Raw genomic sequence first — 19,394 nt, 5'->3', positions numbered from 1 at the left:
TCTGATCCCAACTGTAGAATAACAGCAGGTCATACAGATATATATAGTTACCCTGATTATTATCATCTCAATAATGCACATTGTATGTTGACACCACATACTGCATCTGCTTGTACATCAAAAGTTACACCATATGTAAATTTTGTTTTGCTGCTCAGTGTCCTCTAGACATCATTTTCTTCTTTGCCGTGATCAAAATGTTAGCGTGGTTTGAAATGTGACAGGGTGGATATGCACAAGGGGTTTTTAATTAGTTTTATTCTTGATGCAATGTCATTTGAAGTAGTAGTAGTAGAACAATATACAAACTACAAAATACGTCTCCGTGGATTGTTTTAACCGAATGGTATTGACAAGAGTTTATGAACAAAGCAGCTGTATTCAATTAGAAACACATTAGCTGAACAAACTGCTAAATTATGATCTAAACACTCACGTGAATGGTGTCAAGCCCAACAATGGCTTGTTGTTATTGAACTTTCTGGGCACAGTGGGAGACTATAGATGATCGGGCCAGTATATCACATGCGTCCAAATGTGGTGGATAGAGTCATTAAGCTGGCACAAGAAAACATGATTTAAAATACTATATTCTGCACAAGAACAGGCTGAGAAAAAAAGAGTTTTCAATTCTGCTGCTGCTCTGCCAAGCATGATTTGTGCAACAGGCTGTATTTGCACCAAAGCAGCATCTCGAAAACATTTTCCCATTTAAATTACAAACAATAACCCTCCATAAACATACCAATCTGTACTGCCAACATAAATGAGTTGAGGGTACATTAAGCAGGATCTCATGGACATCTAATTTGTCTCTTGGTGACGGAGGTTAAACCCGCGCGGACTTTCAGACCCCATGGGACTGATCAAATGGTCTAATTATTATCCACATTCGCCCTGCCACCGAGCATACCACAGGTGTGCTGAAAGGCTGTTAGAAACGTTCAGGCGCTGCAGGCACAAAGCTCAACTCTTGAGCTAAAGTTAAAACCAACATGATTACATAACCTAAGCTCAGAGGTTAGGCCACTCTGATGGAGTTGCTACTTGAGTTACATCAGTGTCCAAATCTGTGGAGGACTGGACAGCCCAGTCTCTTCCACTTAATCTCCCCTATTGTTAAAGATATAGAGGAGTAGTATTCAGCTCCATTTCCATGACAGTGATGTCTTTCTTTAAACTGCTAATTGGAAATCGCACTTACATGCCTGAACCACTGACACTTCTCATATGAGCTGAACCACTTATATTCTGTGACATCTGGTATATGTGCAATGCATCTAAAATCATTTGGAAAATTTTCTTTTCATCAGTTTCATCGTTCACTATAAGACTTTTCATTAGATGGAGTTGGGAAAATAGTTTTTTATTCAGTTCTGACTTTATAAAGTTTTTAAAAATCTGGAATTATTTTCCTGCCAATACACCAGACTTTACTTGTTTTTATGTGTAAACCAGCGCAGCAATCCAAAATCATAATTTTTGTCTTTGTTCTTTGTTCATCAAGCACAACACAGCTTAAAGGGACAGTCCCGATTTTGTCATGTGGGGTTGTATGAGATTCTACTCCATAGTCACTCTATGCAACTGAGGAGGGATCCCTCTTTCAGGATGGACAGCCGTGCAATAGATGTCATGTGTACAGAACAGATCAACATGATAACTTCACAGTACTCCGTATGACAAAATGATACAGAGAGAGATGCACTGTAAACAGTAATGACAGTAGCTACAATAACATGTCAGTAATAATATTATAATCACAAAAATAGTATTTTGGTAGCATATATAAGTATAAATTATTATATGTGAGTATATGTATGTGACAATAATAATCATCTGTGTATAATAATAGAAGTATGACTAATAATAATAGTAGTAGTAGTAGTAGGCATCAGGCAGGACCACAGCAGCAGCGTAACTGCGACCTACGATCCAGGCGTAGCCATGATTCAAGGGAACCTGCGAGGAAGTGGAGCACAAAGGCTCCAGAGACAAAGCCGAGTTAGTGACATGCAGTAACAGGACATGAATGTAAGATCATGTCTCTGTACAGAAGAGGCTGAGATGCAACTGCTGTACAGAGACATCATCTGTTCGGAGACCAGTAACGAGGGGAAAGGATTTTTCAGTTAAAGTTGGAACAAGAAAAATGTGATGGGTTTAAAGTGTGACTAACTGTGTAGGTGTCGTCAAAGCACTTGTCAACCAGAAAGCTGCTACATCCTCTCAGTTTTAATAATTGCATTAAGTTTCATACATCACCTGATCACATCCTTTGTGTGAAGGCAACTTAAAAACAGTTGCTTGACTGAAATATTGTTGATCGGTCATGAAAATGTTTTGTTTCTTTAGAGTTACAATTGTACTCACACTATTACAAGTAAGACTCACATGCACTTCATTTGTAACATTGGTCTGTGTCCGCTTAGGGTTTAATTTCTCCCGACTTTTTTTCTCTAACGAAAACCTTTAAGTGGTTTCTGATAAAACACTACTGAAGGTTGTTTGCCTGGAAATATCACATATGTAGGTAAAAATAAATCTCTGAATAAAAGACTGAAAAGTGAATAATTTTACAATCAAGGCGACTCTCCCCTACTCTTACCTGCTTCTCCAAACTGTGGGCGCCATCTTTGTATGTAATACATTGACTATAGATAAGAACTTCATGGGGCCCCACTTTTAAAAAAAAATCAGAAGTATCCCTTTAACAGGTTTCTACAAAGTTTGGTCCTACCTGAGGACGTATCCCTCAGCCGTATCCTTACCAGAGGGTTTGGTAAAGTTAAGTCAAAATGGAGACATCTACCTCAGAATCAATTACACTGGGGATTTATTATCATATTATGGGGCTGATAAAACTTCTGGATCACAGAAATGTGCTGGGTGTCTTTCTGATCTTTATTTTAATGAGGCTTAATGAGGTATGCTCCCCCCTAATTAGTTCTCCCTTAACATGTCAGAGATTCAATTCCTGTGTTGATCAATGGGGTGGAGACAAGCCATTTCATTTACCTCACGGCTAAAAATGTCAGGCAACAGTTTGCGGGAATCCCGAGCTTTAATGATTCCAAATGCTGCGGCTGACGATGCAACCAGAGCCACCGGACCTAAAAGATAAATGGTTAACAAGTAGCTAGAGAAGCAAGAACAGACAAAGCGTGGAGCAAGGATACTGCCACTGATATATGGAAGTAAGTCACTAGCTGGGCTAATTGGCATGTTAAATCCAAAAAACGCCTTTTTGCTGATTGTGTGATTGGAGGCATGAGGCTAAGGGGGTCAGAGATGAGAGATAGTTCCACCTACACCCAGATCACCGGATCACAAAGTGAGATCTGATCTGGTCCCTTTTTTCTTCTAACATGTAAGACTGTAAACAGATGAAAGATCCCCGGGGGCATCATGGACTGACACGCTGAGACTGGACAAAATCAGGGCTCTGGGGATCAGCACATAAGACGGGTGAGGCTGGTTCATCTCTGGACTGCAGAGAGGGCTGATAATGGCTGGATGTTTTCAGACCTCAGCTACAATGACAGCAGGAGATATGTGTTCAGGAACATTGTCGGAAACTACAGTATTGAGTTAAGCACAATTTTGAAAATAGCCTGAGAGCTAAAGTGAGGAAAACAATTTCAAAATAAAGATGTTTAACAGCCTGTGACACAGTAGAGTAAACAGTGCTTGGTTGACTTTCAATATAAGCTAATGTTCTGTTTGGTTATGAGGCTTTATATCCACAACAGTACCAAAGTAAGCTCCCAGCTTTCTTTTAAATAAGATTTTATTCATTTAATGTGATGAATATGAATTCATGACTCAGCCACACCACAGCCGAATGACATAGAGATCACACTAGTAAAATAATGATGTTAATAGCGAAAGTGCATGTCAAAGTGCAGCAGCTACTGTGGCAATGAGCTTTGATTGAGCTCACTGAGGTCAGAGCCAGACAAACTAAAAAAAAAGACATAGTGCAAAATTACAGAAATCACCAGACTAATGTGGGGATATAAAATAGACCCTTTTTGTGTTTGTAAACAGCGATGATGTAATTCGTGGGCGAAGCTGATCATGTGGCAGAAAGGGAAAGTAGTGGTGTCAGTGTGGGCGCCAAATAAAACATAAAAAGCACTACAACGTTTATATTTCTCAAGTGTTTGCAGTGAGTTTTGTAAAAATTAGTTTATCAAAAAATAGTGTCCAGTTGATTAGAATTTTGATATTGAGGCTATAATCACTGCTGCTCAGTGCTCAGTAGAGGAGTGTGTGATGGGCTTATAATATCTGAATTATTTATGTGGTGAAAGATAATTCATCATCATAAGGAACTGTAAAAACTCATGTTTGTCAAGCATGGATTTGTCATACTGTCCTTGATTATTAGTTATGGAGATGTCCCCATATTAATTTAATGTGGAAGTACAACTTATTAACTTGCCAGTGGGTGTGCTAGCTAACGCTGTCTGTCCTATTAACACTTTCCCATGCTGCCGAGCCAGCAACAAGAACATAAATCGAAGCTATATAAGACATAAACAGGTCAAACAAGTATATACTGACAACAGACTGCCCTTCTTGACTTGGTTATTGTTAACTTCTTTTCATTGTTTTAAAATTTTAACCATCCATTTTCATCTGCTTATCTAGGGCCGGGTCACGGGGCAGCAGGCCGAGCAAAGCACCCCAGATGTCCCTCTCCCAAGAAACGCTTTCCAGCTCCTCCTGGGGGACCCCAAGGCGTTCACTAGGCCAGATGAGATATATAATCCCTCCAGTGTGTTCTGGGTCTGCCCCGGGGCCTCCTACCAGTGGGATGTGACCGGAACACCTCTAACGGGAGGCGCCCAGGAGGCATCCTGATCAGATGCCCGAACCACCTCAACTGACCCCTTTCGATGCGAAGGGGCAGCGGCTCTACTCCGAGCTCCCTCTGGATGTCCGAGCTCCTTACCCTATCTCTAAGGCTGAGCACAGCCACCCCTCAGATCTGCAATCTTATTCTTTCGGTCACTACCCAGAGCTCATGACCATAGGTGAGGGTTGGGATGTAGATATTTTTTGTGTTACATCAAATGTTAGCAACCATAAAAGTCTTTGTTTAGCTTCAAGTAGTGTCCTCGGTGATGATTTTCTGTAAAAATGAGGGTTATCTTTTTTTTAATTTCTGTTCTGACATCCAACAGCACAAGAAGGCATTATATTGTATCTTAACCGTTTCTCTCTGGTGTATGCTTTTTTTTTTGCCTTGATGATGCATGCGCAACGGCTGATGTCCACTCCAAATTGGTCCAATACATATATAAAAAAAAATAACAAGCTTGCTGCTGACACACTTGTAACAATAATGTTGTCTAGCTTGGTTCACTGAGACTTTCCTCTAATGTTACAGGACTGTTACATTTAATTCAATCAAAAAAGCCGGCACACTCCACACAATGACTCAGCTGCTTACAACAAAGGCCCCTAAGCTCTGGAACTCCCTGCCTGAGGATCTGAGGGTTGCTGAATCAGTGACATCTTTTAAACTGCTTCTTAAAACTTATCTGTTCAAAAAAGCCAACTGTTTATTTTATATACGTCTCATTTGGTTATTTTTGTTGTTGTTGTTTTTTATCTTAATTTGTCATCTGTTATTGTATTCTTTTATTTTGTATGACTTTACTTGTTTGATTTGCTGTACCTCAGTGTAATCTATAGGGCAATTAGTTGCTTCAGTGATGGTATTTTATCTTTATTTCATTTTAATTGTTCTTTGTATTTTCTTAAGATTGCCTCATTTTCTTTGCTTGAATCCTGCATTGTTTTAAATCTGGAATCAGCTATGTAAAGCAATTTGTTTATTATTAAAACAAATATGCAACACAATATATGAAAGTGGCAACAGCCCCAAGATGAGCCATCTTGCTTCTTTTTTGTCTCTTTGTCCCCCCCTGCTGGACTGAACCAGTGCAGCTGATGTTTAACAGCCTGTGAGCGTTAATGGCTAAGTATGTCCTACGGAGGCTGCCGTACTACCATGGCTCAAGCTCACGGGAAGAATTAAACTTTTTTTTTTTTTCTTTTTCTTTATAAAAGTAACCTTCAGAATTAACAAAATCTATGTCAACTTGAAGTTACAAAGGCAAAGTAGTCATAGAATAATTGTGTTTTCTGTTTATTTATTTAACCAAAAATCTCCCAGTCTTCCGTGCGGTGGGTGGCACGCGACCACGGAACTTCAGAGGACTGTTGTGTCGTTGGCTTTTAACGGGCGAGACTTTACCTATTTGTGTAATATTATAGGGTCTTCTTGCTGCAAGTGGTGTGTCAGCTAATGTAAGTAAACCTAAACAGCGCCTTAAAACCTCAGGAAATGTTTTCGCTGACCGTTTGTATGAAAGTTTGCTGCCGCTGAGGGAATTTCAGTCGTTGAGGTATGAATATGTCAGTTGGTTGACGCAGTATGGACTGAACAGTAAATTGCCTCTTTGTTAACGTTTCCTTTATGAAAGCCAGTTGGACTGGGCTTAAACTACAGAGTCTAAATTAACATTAGGTTGTGGGAATGTGAGAAAAGGCAGAATTGTACGTTAATGTAGGGTTAACGAAAGTGAGTGATTATCAAATTAACCGCACCTGCTTGCGTTGCTATGGGTGACGGGAGACGTTACGTTAACGTTAGCTAAAATTGTTAGCAAGTACTGGCCGTTGCACCTTAAACACGGTAAATAATATGAAAATATATTCCGACAGGGTTTAACAGCTAAATATGTTGGATAGTTGCGGGTAATATTTCGCCTAGCAAGCTTTGTTTTTTTACAGCCTCACTTGAGCTAACGGCAAACTAGCTTGTTAATGGCTAACGTTAGCTAACACGAACTGCTCATTCAGGTTAGCAACATTGGTGGTTAAATTCAGTTATATTCAGTTAACGTTAACCGTCACCAGTGACATTTCTGAAACATGCTCAATATGCGGAGACGCAAGTCTGTAAGAGATTAAAAGTGCTATTTCAGAGTTGCTCTCTTTGGTATGAAATAAGGGATACATCATAATGTGGAACAGCAGTCAACGAATTTTCAGACAACCTTGAAGACAGCTGCTTATGGAGATCATTATAATGATAACATGAAATGGGTAAAAGTATAGATGGGCAGTGGACAAAACTGGAATACTACTGAGTACAAATTAATTTTAAAGACATATTAAGTAGTCTTCATGAGTAATGTATGTTTATTACATTCACATATATGGTACGTGCAGTATGGCAGATTTCAAAATATTTTTTTTCCATTTTTGTTTGCTCTTATAAACGTGGAGGAAGAATGACCTTGAGACTTGGGAAACTCAGGACCTCTGTGCCATGAGGACGCTCCAGACGTTTGCGGTTGGTGTGGCCTTCAATAAGGTAGGTGATGGGCTTCATCAAACTATTGAGCTTTTGTTGTTTAAAGACATATACCAGGGCTGCACAGTTAGTCAAGATATTATCAAAATCGCAGTATCCAAATCGCAGGAGCTGCTATTTTTTGATAAAGGTGAAATTTGTCACAACATGGCAGTACAAATGAAGCATCTTGGTGCTAGAGAGATGCCTAGACCTACATATCATATTCCAGATGTAAGGGAACATGGTTGTTTGGTACAGATCCCAGCAAAAAGCACACCATAATCAGTTCTATATTTTTTTTTAGTTAAAATTAAATGCAAAAATTACAATTCCCTCTAAAAACTGTGACTCATATTACAATTGTAGTACCTGTCCAAATAATTGCAAAGTGTTTTTGTTTTTTTTTTTTGTGCATATTATGCAGCCCTAGTATATACAGTACCATGTAGTGTATTATGATAATATTGCCATAAAGTATCTCTAAATGCCTAAATCCTGTGGTACAGAGGCCAGCATATTTCCTTTGGATAGGACACAACGTCTTAATATGCTTTGGAGACAATATTTATGATATTTGTTATTTTTTTATTATTTTTGCCCGGCATATGCCCCCATCCACTGGCTAAAACTGGCTCACTCACTAATACTGTTCAAGCATACCTGACAGGTCACATAAATGCTTCCTAGTGGCCATTACGGTTATATCTTAAAACAACAGTGAACCAGGATCATTTGCTCACCTCATTTTGGCAGCAATGTTAAATTGTATCTGCCAAAGAGAACTCTAATTTAGTTTCTTTAATAATTTAGGGTTCTGGACAAAATTCTGCTTAATGTAAACAATTGAACAATGAAATGCTGTGTTTTTTATCCTCTGTCTCTAAAGCAAGTTGCAGTGGTAGGAAGGGCAACCCTTTTGCCAGGTAGAATGATACTGCTGAACTCCTAGATTGCTTTCAGTGATGATGATTTGAATGGTCATTTCCATTTTTAAAACATGATTTAGTGGAAGCCACATTGTGGTTTAGATACTGTTGACTTTAGGTAACTTAAACACTTGGTTAAGCTTTGGTTAAGGAAATATTGTGGTTATGGATTAAAAAGCTATCATTTAATGATTTTGTTAAAAATTGACATTTAAGGCGAAAAGGAGAAACAAGTGGATTCATCAGTCATTTAACTTTTGGAAGCCTTTTTGGTGAATTTACAAAAGAAAAACCAGGTTGCAGTGACAATGGAACGACAAATGAGTTGTAGTCATTGGCGGTTTTGGAACACGAGTCTGGACTGTGGACAGTTGGTTGGAAACTGTGCTACCTCGATAATGAGATTCAGGAAGGGCCATGCTGGTGCCTCAGCCAGAGGGCTTACCCAGGCTTATCTGCAAGCTGTACCACAGAGGGAGAGAGAGGCACAGGGAGAATGAGGGACAGAGAGAGAGGGGTATTTTAGTATAGACACTTGCCTTTCCACAGTAAACACGTCACAAATATTGAAGGCTGCTGTCAGTTTTGGAATATTCATGACATTTTTAAATTGAGTATCCGACAAAGGTTTGTAATGCACTGACCTCCATTAAAAAGAACAGCAAGAAGATTAGGTGTATTTTTTTGTATTGATTTTTTTTTTTTTTTTTTTTTTTCCATATGGACTGTGAACATCGATCTGAAAATGCTAACCTCTATTGTCCAAAGTTGAGGACGCGGTTGAGATGTATTCCATCATGTCTGCATGTAGTGGAGCTAATGCAGAGCCATTTTGCTGTTCTGCTATCTTCACACGTGTGCCCCTTCTTTTTTGGCAGATCTTTTCATGTCAGTTAAGGGTGGAATATTCCTTTTGACTTGTGAAAGTGACACATGCCACTGAGGGAGCTGTTCAACAGCTCTGGTGACTTTTAAATGCAGATGAAAAACATTAAATACAGTATTTTCACATTTATCTGCATTAGTGTGGACATGACATCGGCCAATGCTACTTAACATTGTCAAAATTGTCACTTATTGTATCACACTTCAGGTATGAAATGTCAGGATAGCCGTGCCAATAACCTATGCCATTTGATTTTAGCCATCAACTGTCAGCCAGTAACAAATCAAATTACTTGTTATGTCATTGGACACTCATTATAGAAACATGTTTGGGTGGAATGAAAATTAACTGTGACATGAAAGTCCCCTGTGGTTACAACATGAAAAAAATAATGACGTAGAAAGACTTCAAATAAATATCTAATTTTAAATCACCTCATTCGTCCTTCTCCACCACCCTGACTCACTGACTTACATTTACATTTATACATATTTTAGTTTCATATATATGTCTGATGAAAGGAATAGTGAAGCACATTGAAATCAGGTTTTGTAGCACTTATCTGCAGTGACAGTCTATATTGTTGTCTATATGTTCTTTGTTTTGTGATATAATGGAGTGCATTAGGTAATTCATGAGAACTGGAGATAGGGATAAACTTACTGTTACTTACTATTCAGAACCTTCTTTGTATGTACATTACCAGGGGTTGTGCTGAAAAGTATTGTTTCAGTATAGATACAAATTCTAAGTGCAGGTGCTGAGAGGCTTTACTACAAAAAACCTTGATACAGTCAACATTTACAAAGTCGTTTCTTATCCCAGACCATACACAGATGATGTACTGACTCATTATTGACTTCAGTCATACTGTGTAAATGCAGACATTTTAAATCAAGGAGAAGCTCAGAACATCTACCATCTTGTAATCTAAGCTGCCCATTACTGCCACTGGAGCAGCCACGGGGCTTGCACTAACACACCTACAGTAAGTGCAACACACATTAGCCACATCCAGAGCCTTGCATCAATATTAGTTTGTCTTTATTCTTATTTTATTTTATGATTATTGATTCCTGTCCAGACATAAGTAGTCAATGTAATGTAGAAGAGATGTGCCATTCTGGGAGGAAATGTGATAAATGCTGCGTGAAAATCACATACTGTTGCAACCCTAGTTGACGCATCTTGGCGTTGGGAAATAGGACAGTGGCTAATTCTGACATGGTGACACGTGACAACTAATAGACTGCTGCAGGGATGACATTTTTTGTAGGCCAACGCAGAAGTTAGCCTCACCCTGTTTCCCTCAACAAGAAGCCAATGGGATTTTGTTTTGATAAGCAAGATAATCGTCACGAATGAACACCACTTTTATGATTTTTGAAGCATAAATGCATTCGCCAGAAGTAAATAGCAAATCTTACTCTATAAACAAACTATGCTACAGTAACATGACTTCAGCGTCACCACAGTAAGGCTGTAAAGCCGTGTTTGGCGTGATGTCCTTCTGTAGTGTTATTATGCCACTTGTTAGCAACCACCTTTTTTAAGATATTCAAAAGCTTCAAAATTTACGAGTGGGGCATTTACTGACGTATTTCATGCCATAAAACAAAACATGGAAGTCTGTTAATCTTGTGTTAACCACAGATTATTTCAGGCATCTAACCAAAAACCTTGACCTGGACTTTGAGATGGGGTAACTGGAAATGCAAAAATGCTGACTCATTTACATGTATAGGACTCATTCCTGCAGCAGATCATGCTGTTGGTGTGTGTTGTCCTCTGCACTGTCGTTTTCCAGAAAAAGGAGTCAGTGAAATAATATAATGTACTCAATTCTAATGTGAGATGGTTAGTAAACTACATTTTTTTTTTTTTTAACTGTTAAAAAAGAGGTGATGACGTTGCTGACATGACTCCCCAGGGTAGTCGAATGTGATAGATGGAATACAGGAGGCAAGTGACCCTGCCAAAGGCACTTTAACATTTGGCTCAGAGCTTTGATGACAAGGTGTTGATGAGATGCGAGCTCGCCTTGATAATATCAAGGTCAGCGTCCTCTTATCAAGACCAAGTGAAAATGGAACCTATATGTAATCAACATACTCTGTGTGTCCTGCTACAGTCATACATGACTGACAGGTTAAGATGTGCACATGCTGTGGGGCATCTTAATACAGAAAACAAGCAACGTTACTTGGACCATGAAGTCCAGGCTTAGCAAGATAATTGCCTGGCTTTAGTAATGTTAGTTATTCACAGTAGGTGCGAGAAAACAGCATGTATTGTTGTCATGCAGCTCTTAGAACATGACAAATTGAGTATGCCATGAATGGTCTCTCAGTAAATACATGTGGGGAGGTGAGATACTGTGTGTGTGGGAGGCTTTTCCAGAAACGTTTCAGAATTTTATTTTGTTTCTAATTGTTCTTCACATTGTTTGTTATTGTGCTATACCTCTGGGCTAGTAATCACTGTGTATGTACACACGATGATAACAGAATTTCTGACAATTTGTTTAGGTGGCTAATTATATAATTATACGGCTGCTACAGCACATGTATTGTCCTTGTTTCTATGCAGAGTACTGCTCTCGTGTTTGCTATTTTTGTCGTCCTCTTCAGTCACTCTTGACAGTTGGCCAGCATCAACTACTGAACCGGCTCCGCTTTGCAAAAAAAAGTTAAGGCAAAAAGAGAAATGCAAAACAGTGTAAACTCTAGAGGTATTTGATAATCAGATAACAAGGATGAAGAAAGGAGATTAGATTGCCTTCTGGCTCAGTGCTCTTTTCCATGCTGCTGCTCGTTTTCTTCATATCTATTAAATTTTACATATTTATCATAGCATTATGTGTTTCTCTGAGGACGATGGGCGGTGAACCTTTCTGTCTGACATGGCTGGCAATGGCACAGCAGCAATTGTGAAAAGCCAGAGCTAGAGATGTGCATATGTGTGTGTGTGTGTGTGTGTGTGTATGAGAGGGAAGGAGAGGAGGAGAGAGAAAACGAAAGGGTGGGGAGGTGCAGTGAGAAGCAGGGAGGGGGCATGTACGAGGGAGGGTGAAGGCGAGAGAGAGGGAGAGAGAGAGACGGAGCCGGAGAACAAGCGACTCGCCTCATTCCGCTGCTTTCTCAGCATCCATTCTGTGAGACCCTATTCTGGAGAGGAGAGAGCTACCTAACAGGAAAATTGGAGAAGGAAAAGGGAAAAAATTCACTGAAAAGGGAGGATATCGAGGAAAAATAACACATAATCAGGGCTCACTGGCGTCCAACATCACCTCTTACAGCTTTGGCAGAGGTGTCTGAAAGTTTTCCGTCCGGGGGGGACACCCTCCCCTTGTTGTGGGGATGAACAGCGGATGCTGAATTTCATTCCTGAAGGCAGGAGGGGAGCTGTGAATACCGGCTGGATTCACTTGCAGTGGAGCTGGTAGTGCGCACCAGAAGAGATCCTACAGTGCCTCTTTCTCTCTCTCGCTCAGTCTCTCACACACGCATTTTCCAGTAGAATACATATCATTATTTCACTGTGCCAAGGTGGAATATCAAGGGGAAGCAACCCCAAAAGAAAATCTCCTGAACCAGGGAAGTAACGGATTATGTACAGAATCAATGAAGGACATCTTGTTACAAAAAAGTAAGTTCTAATCAGAAAAGGCTTTGAATTGGGTTCTGATTCTGAGAGACTTGGAGGATTTTTGCCCTTTTTCTTTTGTTGTGGAGCAGCACCGAGCTTCAGACAGCTTATCTTGTGGACTATAGGGTTCTGGATGGTATTTCAAGGTAAGGACACATCCACAGGCTCTTGTATATTAATAGCACCCTCCAGGTTTTGGGAAAAGGGCAGATTAGGGAGCCGGAAAGCTCAGCGTGAAAGACAGGGAGAGAAAGGGAGATGGGAAAGGTGCGTGAGTCTTAGTCTAGACTGCATTTAGCCAGTTTTACAGAAAGTGCAAAGTTGGGATAAATGTCTAAATAATACAATAACACGTCCCAGGGCTTAAGGAGAACATGATGCTTTTTATTTGATGGCTATTGGAAGGCTACTCCCCTCTGCAGAGAAGAATGTATCTATGTGTATCTGCATACTTATGCATGTGTGTTTGCTGAGAGGGGAGATGCCTGTCTGCAAAGCAATTCATCTCTTTGCTTCCTTGCTACATAGCGGTTATCACCAGGGGAGGCTGCTAGTGGAAGGGGCATAATTGCGGTGGCTGTTTGTCCTCGTCTTTGCGACAGCTAGTATCTGCGAGCTCAGGGAATTACTTTTATACAGTAGCCACATTTTATTCATAATGGTGAGTGCCTCTGCATTTTAAAGGCTGCTCTGTACCTTTTATCTCTGCTCAAAGAGAACTGATTGTGTCCAGTATTACACTATCTCAGACGCCCTACATTATACCTTCACCTTCAGTTTCTTTGCATATGTAAGTTTGTCGGTGGGATTGTGGTCCAGCAATGCATCTCTTTCCATGTTTCTCTATCTGTTTTTCTTGCTCTTTCTCCTCAAATGGCAAAGTGATGATACAGTAATTTCTTTATGTCTCTCGTTTGCTAAGTTCCTTTTTAGATTGAAATTAAGGCTGTTTTAGGAGACAGTGTACGGACTAGGAGGCAGAAGGATAAAGGTATATTATTGTGTTTTTGTTTTTTTTTGGTGTTTTTTTTGGAAGAGTGAATCTGCTGCCCTCTTGATCAATACCAGACAAGTGCAAGGCTACCTCCTTTTGTAAAGCAACGGTTGAAATATTTATGATTGCATGAGCATCCTGTTGGTCCCCTAAAATATTTAAAATAATTGAATAATAAATATCCTGTCTAAGCTGTCAAAGCCCAACTTTGGCCTGGTCAGATGATTAAAATGCCACCTCCTCATGTAACATGCAAAACAGTGACCATTAAATGCCTTTGCCTCTGGATATAAAATTTTCAAAAGAAGTGTCTCTCCTCTTGCAAAGCATCCACTGGGGGGAAGTGGAGCCTGATGGGAAGTTGATGACAGCTCCTGTGTATCCGGCGCTGACTGGCTATAGGTGACTCAAATCGCCAATTGTTCTCCTGCTTATATAGCTTGATTGCAAGAAGCTGGCGTGCACAAATATTCTATTGAAATCACATTTAGCATTCAAGAGGTGCAGTGTGTAATTGCTTCCTCTTGAAAGAGATGCAGACGTGTCATCTGCTCTGCCTGCTGTATTCATTTAATCTAATGAGCTACAACTACAGTATATATATATTTATATATATATATATATATGTATATATATATAAATATGTCATATGCATATTAGTGTGTTCATACATGTGTAAGAGAGCGTGTAAGAGTGAAAGAGAGTTTCTGAGTGTATCTGGTATCTGCGTGGGAGTGTATTTGTCCAGAGCTCTGTGCTTCATCCCTTTTGATGTTTTATTGAGTGTTAACCATGGTAGGACTGACGCATTGCCTCTGATATGGAGCAGCATGGTTAAAGGAAAGCACTAAGACCGACTTTGCTCTTCCTTGTATTTCCTTTAACTCTGAATTAGCAATGCCGTGTCTGTCTCTTTCAACCCTTTGGATTTGGTAAATGATTTGGTTCAGGCACTGCATATGTGCATTGGTGCGAGACCGTGTGCTTGTATACATCTGTGTCTGTGTGTATAAGCACATAGGATATGTGCAACGTGTGCACACATACAGCATGTGTGTGCTCAGGTGAGTGCCTGTGTGTGTATATAATCCTGTTCTCTCCATGTTAAAGGGGTTACACAGTATGCAGTCTGTTTTTCTCTCATTTCTGATGTTGGTGAAGGGAGTCAAAGACGAGGCCCTTCATTTTCAGTGATATAATGCATCCACTGAATCACAGGATGGATGAGACAGAGGGAAGGAGCCCTCTTTTACCTCATGATTATTCAGAGCCATTGACAGCATGTTCACATGGGGCAGAAATTAGAGGAAACAACTTTGATGGGAAGAATGGTGGGCTTTTGATTTATTACTCACAGAAACCGTTTGAATCAGTATGCATGCACGCCAGTAAGCAGCTGAAATCTGACACACAGCTTCTTCCAAGTGTAATAAATCATTTGCAGTCATGTGTGTCTTTTTGGTTTTGAATCAGCAAAATATCAGTCATATAAAAAATTGCAAATCAGGTTTACTACTTTACTATCAGGTTTGTATATTGCCAGTGGGACCACGAGAGTTAACACTGTCAAGTAAGGGTCATTAATATGAATATTCCATGAATATCACTAATTGATATAGCTTTTTCAAGATGTCAGACCTCATCATGTTGTTAGCTTAAAGGGAGTGGAGCACTGTTTCAAAATTCATAGCATATAAACTAAAGGGTTTTTTCTGAGGATTAATATCCATTGCATTGTTTGTTGTAATGGTGAATGTAGACTAAATGTCTCTAATGCTAGTGAGGCATTAAATTATCTTTGTTGTTGAAACAAATGAGACAGAACAGATAACTTAATTAGGATCTTTTCAGAAAGATAAAATGTTTGTGGGGGCAGGCCCATCTCCCTCTCCATGGGGTAAAGTTTTATGTGTTATTAAGTTTGTCAAGATTTGCAAATGTGATTGCATTACATATTACCTTTTTGGCTATCTGTTGAAAGAGCATTATAACATATCTGCACACAAAATGGCAGAAATCAAATATTTGATGCTGGATGTGCATTTAAAGCTGTGAAAAATGAAGCTGAGATTGAAATTAAATTGAATTTGTTCCAGTTTCAAGGATGGGCGTCAATGAAGTGGCATCTTTGCACGGCCACATAAAGATATTCCAGGCTCAGTTTGTTAAGTGCTTAAGAATGTATGAGAAACTAATTTACTTAGAAATAGTTTGAATATGTAACATTTTACATCTTAAAAAGTGTTGTGCCATACTCTTTCAAACTACAGCTTCAACACTCAGTTCCTTGTTAGAGGACAGATGTATAGAGAGCTCTGTCAAAAACAAGGCCTGTACCCAGGAGCAGAACAGCGTATTTTTAGCCTGTCCATTAAGGACATGGAAGAAAATCAATGATCACAGACTGAAACACTGGGTTTCAAATTTAAGTTTTTTCTTTCCTCTATGACCTCTGGATACAGTTGGGAAAATGTACTTTGTAAATATCAGATTCAAACTTGATCAATGAAAGAGTCCCATAGATTTTAATGAAAGAAGGCGTTTGTCTTCTTTGTTAATAAGTTCTTTTTTCTGATGAAATGTAATCTATATGGTAACTAATACCCTCCATAGATTCATATTTTTCTAGTGGATGGATAATACTGTTCCTAGAAGTACTTTTTAATTTTTATATTACGTAGTCATAAGCACATACTTTCAGATTAAAGGCTTAAATGTTAAATGATTAAGTACTGTATGTGTGTAATAGTTGTTGTCACAACACATTACCATACTCAAGCTAGCTATTGTAAGCCACACATCTGTAGCGTATACACCACCAGCTGGCTGAGACAAACAGAAGACCTTATTTTATGGAGGTCTGGTTAACTGGAGACCAAGCCGCTAACGGATGCAGCTGATCTGTTGTCAGCCCCTTTGAATCCCTGATGAGGCGAAACACAATATGCTCGAACAGCTGGGTCATTTATGGAATATGCTTACTCATCATGGTCGACTGCCGCTAAAAGGAGGGGGAAAGAATTCTGTTTTAATAGAGTATACCTCACGGAAAAAGGATTATTTTAAATAATGTTCATTTGTTGGTTTATGAGAAATGGCAGCCCTTTCCTAAAAGACAATTAGGGAGAAAACCTGTGGATAAACATGAGATCTATACTGCACTCAACCCAGTCTTATTACAGTGACATGAGCAAAAGCATTGGCCAAGCATTCTGAGCACCTTCATTGAATATTTGACAGTAAGGGCGTATGTGTGTTCCACTGTGCAACTTTTTTTTTAAATGTTTGTTCATATTTGAGGCAGTTCACTAACAGTGTCACTAAAGGTAACTTAGACTGAGATCAAACACAGTAAGTAGAGCCACAGTTTCTTTTATGTACAAAAGAGGAATGCTTAGCAAAAGAGATAAGGAAAGGGGAGCACAAAGGACTTCAGTCTGATGTCTGTTGAAGATGTGACATGCTAAGTGACTGCTGGTGACAGTGCAGCCCTTTTGGGATATAGCAACCAGGAAGAGGCTGTCTGGGGCATGAGGACTGATCTATGAACGACTTCCATTGACAGTGACCTTGTTGTCTGTGTCACTTTGCAGTTTGACCTTCCAGGGCAGGCTGCCGAGGGCAGTAAGTGTCGTACCACCTTAGGAAAAGTCTTTTCCGCGTGTGTCGACAAGTAGCATTAGTAGGGGTCAGGGGTGACATAGCTGGCTTAGAACAGGGGGCAGAGGATGTCGCACTATATGGCAGTTGAGATAAAACAAGAGGAAAAGGGGACTTTTTTTTCCTTCATGTTTTGGGGCTATTCCCCTGAAAAAAAACAAAGATCAAATGTCCTCGAGTAGTGTCCACAGCTTAAATGAAGAGACCTTATGTTATAACCTTGATTTGAACTTCTGCTTTCCTTAGTACATTGCCTTACATAAGTCTTCCCCAAACCTAGCAGGCACTTAGTTCAGAGTACAGGCATACAACCTCCAAACTGCCATGTTTCTTCCTTGATTATGACGGCAGACTCCTCCAAGCTGAGCAGCTATGAAACAGAATAAAATGTTAGATCTGAGATGTGGTGGTTTTTCCCTTTAAACAAAATATGAATGAAGACCAAAAAATAAATAAATATAGGACAAAAGACATGATTCATTGGCAGTGTGCCTTCCTGTCACTTGAAGTATTTAAATTCCATATCCAGAAAGAATCAGAGAGGTTTCTAGGAGTCACCAGAGTCACGAAGTGCCTCCCCAAAACGCAGTTTATGTCCACCAGCTCACATGTGAATATGCTGACAACTAATTCATTTTTAATCTCCTGTCTAAACAGGAGTGCAGTGAAGTGCATATATGCCATGTACTGCACCATCCTTGGCCATAATGTGTTACAGTTCTCCTTTGCAGTATGTAAAGGGACATTGTGTCCTCTGTGTCCTTGTGTTACGCATTTTTCTTTATGCTGTGTAATTCAGCCAATATTATTCTATTTGAGCCACAAACAGGCAAACACAGCCAAACTACTTAAGTGCCATTACTGACCAGTCTTTTTCCCCCCACTAATTAAGGATCATTAAATATTCACACAGTAGAATAACCTGTCTATATCTTAATAGCAAGGAAAGACTGATACTGGTTCTTTTTCAGCAAGGCCAATGTTGGAGCCATCCATTTTGTATTTTGCCTCCATCAGCCACTTTAGGATGTCCTTACAGCGACTTTGCCACCTTCATCCTTTCTCTGCACCCTCAGTTTTCAGCACTGAAGCAGGGTATTTAGAGTATTGACCGCTTTGCTCTTTAGATGATAACAGAAATGCTGTGTCTCTTGTATCAAGGTGAGGGCTTACTTACATATTCAACTCTTTGTGTGCATTGTTTTGTTGAGCTTGATCTAGCTATAGTCCCGTTAAATGATGGGTATTAGCCGAGCAGATCAAGGGTTGAAAATTGAGATTAGAGAAATTAGTCATTCAGCATTTGCACATTTGTGTTGTTAAATTCAGTTAATCCAAGATTCATGTTAAAGCATAAATACGTGCATGGATTTGGCAAAGCTAAACTTCACCCTTTTGTTGCTTTTAACAAAAAAAGTTCGATTTTCTTTCCTTTAAATATTAGACAGCAGTTAAAAGAGAATCCCTGAGCTGTGAGCGGCCGGGCTGGTGCCCAGAAAGGTTAGGTGATTATAAACACTACAGTATCCCCACTAATGCTTCACAGGTAGATCCAGATATGTCAGAGTGTAGTCTTTTCATTGCAACAATAGTGGAAATGTCAGTACATGGATACCTCCTCTGCCTCTAAGGGGACTATGGGCTCTCCAAAAGCACTTGTGTCTCTTACATTGGACAAGCTCCCATAACCCCGCTTCTGCCAGACTATGAAAGGCTCTCAGCAGGACACTGGACCTACACTTGTTAGTGCAGGTCACTGATCCTGGCCTCCTTTGGGCTTACAGCTGGTAGAGACCAAAGTAAAGCTTGGATGTTTGTTAGTTTCTCATTCTTTAAGGAGTCTGTGGGGAAAAGAAAGAACACCTACACACATTAAAACCTTGTGGCTCGTCTCTCCAGGTG

At 39.7% G+C, this 19,394-nt stretch overlaps 1 protein-coding gene across 4 annotated transcripts in view; it reads left to right on the top strand.

Annotated features, from left to right (window-relative positions):
• Window positions 1–6,219: 6,219 nt before the first annotated feature.
• The window catches only part of lingo2 (leucine rich repeat and Ig domain containing 2), a 311,243-nt gene continuing 298,068 nt past the window's right edge, over window positions 6,220–19,394 (top strand). For 2 of the 4 annotated variants that reach the window (XR_007569859.1, XM_050043126.1), the window contains exon 1: window positions 12,305–12,984. The gene's annotated coding sequence lies outside the window, so the exon portion shown is untranslated. Of the gene's footprint in view, window positions 6,325–7,312; window positions 7,397–12,304; window positions 12,985–19,394 lie in introns of those variants that run through there. The other 2 variants (XM_050043129.1, XM_050043127.1) reach the window with 2 other exon arrangements.

The sequence above is a fragment of the Epinephelus moara genome, chromosome 4 (assembly GCF_006386435.1).
Source record: "Epinephelus moara isolate mb chromosome 4, YSFRI_EMoa_1.0, whole genome shotgun sequence".
Taxonomy (NCBI): domain Eukaryota; kingdom Metazoa; phylum Chordata; class Actinopteri; order Perciformes; family Serranidae; genus Epinephelus; species Epinephelus moara.
This window is presented reverse-complemented; position numbering and strand designations above follow the sequence as displayed.